The sequence below is a fragment of the Magnolia sinica genome, chromosome 18, assembly GCF_029962835.1.
Source record: "Magnolia sinica isolate HGM2019 chromosome 18, MsV1, whole genome shotgun sequence".
NCBI classification, from domain to species: Eukaryota; Viridiplantae; Streptophyta; class Magnoliopsida; order Magnoliales; family Magnoliaceae; genus Magnolia; species Magnolia sinica.
Genome location: NC_080590.1, coordinates 39,574,596 through 39,576,899, shown reverse-complemented (window position 1 = coordinate 39,576,899; position 2,304 = coordinate 39,574,596).

The following is a 2,304-nucleotide window of genomic DNA, read 5'->3' as shown; positions in this document are numbered from 1 at the left end:
ATCCGATATGTTGCAGCGATAGTAGAAGAATTCCCAAACTTTGTTCGCAACATAGCCAGTAGCAAAACTATGATCGTTGGACTCCACAGCGGGCTGTTGGGCAGAGGGAGCAGTTGCAAAGAGATGCCAAGTTCACACCCTTGGATTAAAGCCTATCATCCGTCGGGATCGTCCTATGAAAGATTTTCAAGGTTAATAACGATAATTTCGGTGGAAGTTCGAGGTGCCACACCCAATTGCACCATCTTTGTTTCAAGCCGAACGGTCTGATAGATTGTCAAGCCCTGGCAACGGTCAGCTCACCATCATGCACATTCATCCATATGTGTTTGTCTTCAGCCTCAGAAGTGTAGATACCCTCTGCTGAGATGTGATCAATGGCATTCTGGGTCAGGAAATTTGAGACGTTCACCCTCTCGATCTAGCGTGAGGGTCGATGAAATCACTGACTTTGGAAGATGAAGTAATGATTGAAGGTTGGGATAATCTCCAATGGCGTGGGGGGCCCAGGCCCGACTAATCGTCCTCCCAGAAGCAAATGTCTCCTTTACCAATCAGCCAGTGGGATTCAGCATACACCTAGTGAAAGGTGTTTTTGATGTTCTTCTAGAGAGGAGAGACAGAGGTAGAAGTAGCGTTCCTACTAAGGACAACAACCCATTGACGAGGGGGCGGGGGTGGTTGTCCCCAACTCATGTGGAGAAGGTGGAGTGGGCACGGTCCGCTATAGTTGCGGGGCCAGAGATTAGAGCTGGGAGCAGCTTGGGGCGTCAAGCGCCCAAGGGGGACGGAGGGTCAGCAACTCCCACACTCCTTCCTTGACATATAATAGTGCTAGCTCACCAGAATAGCAATCATGTGAGTGAAGATGAGATTCGCTCCATGCTCGCCCTACAACCTGAACCCTTGCTAGGCAGGATGGTGTTAATGTTGTTCAACGTAAAGGGATACACCTTTTATTATTGTTATTTTTTTCTATTCCTTTTTTTTTTCTGGCCGTCTAACTTCCTGATGCTCTTTGCAGGGCACCAATGGGGTTCTCACCTCCCATCATGCTTTCCTCGAGCTTTGGGGCCTCTTCAAAGAGGAAGGTCAGAAGCTCGAGGAAGGTAGGGCCGAGATCCAGGCCCAAGCTGTGGAGCTGGAAGTGACTGTGATGACCCGTGCTAAGGTCGAGGCCTTATGGACGGCCTTGATGGTTGTTGAGGAGGACATGACCACCAGTACATCTTAGATTATTGTGGAGAAGCAGGAGAAGGCCAAGCTGGTGTCTAGGGTGGTGGAGTTATAGTCCTGCCTTTTTAAGGTAGAGGGGCGAACAATCGATGTGTATGCTTGACTGGCAGAGGTCGAGGCCTGGATCCCTATAAGGGAGGCAACGACTGTGAATGTGTTCAAGGATTCTGAGGTGCACGCGGCCAAGTTGGAGGGGCTTTCAACGGTATCGAGAAGACGTTCGGCAGAGTTATGCATATTTACATCTACGCTGCCTAAATGACGTTGCCCTAGAAGACCCTGTTATCTTCTCTGTCGAGGCTGAGAACCCTTCTGAGGGGTACACTCCCCTTCTTTTAATTAATGAAAGCACCTTTTATTTGATTCGATTTCGTGTGATTGGTCTATTTGCGCATAACCTTTTTTTACTCGGTATTGAGCATGTAGGGCCACTACAAGAAATACCACTTTTAGCGACGAAAATTTTCGTTGCTAAAAGTCAGATTTTCGTAGCTAAAACCCTTTAGCGATGAAAATTTTCGTCGCTAAATTCGTCGCTAAAAGACCGACGTACAAGGATTTTATCGGCGAAAAATCCAAATCGTCGCTAAAGCAAGCTTTTTAGCGACGAAAATTTTCGTCGCTAAAAAAACTATACAAGACTTTTAGCAGCGAAAATTTTCGCTGCTAAAAAAATTCGTTACACTTTTAGCGACGAAAATTTTCGTCGCTAAAAAAACTATACAAGACTTTTAGCAGCGAAAATTTTCGCTGCTAAAAAAATTCGTTACACTTTTAGCGACGAAAATTTTCGTCGCTAAAAAACCTGTACAAGACTTTTTAGCAGCGAAAATTTTCGCTGCTAAAAAAATTCGTTACACTTTTAGCGACGAAAATTTTCGTCGCTAAAAAAACTATACACCTTTAGCAACGAAAATTTTCGTCGCTAAAAAACTTTACAAGCCTTTTAGCAGCGAAAATTTTCGCTGCTAAAAATAAATTACAAAACTTTTAGCTACGAAAATTTTCGTCGCTAAAATTTCCTTTTTTTTAATATACAGTTCAAAATTCCGCACAAAATTCCTGATA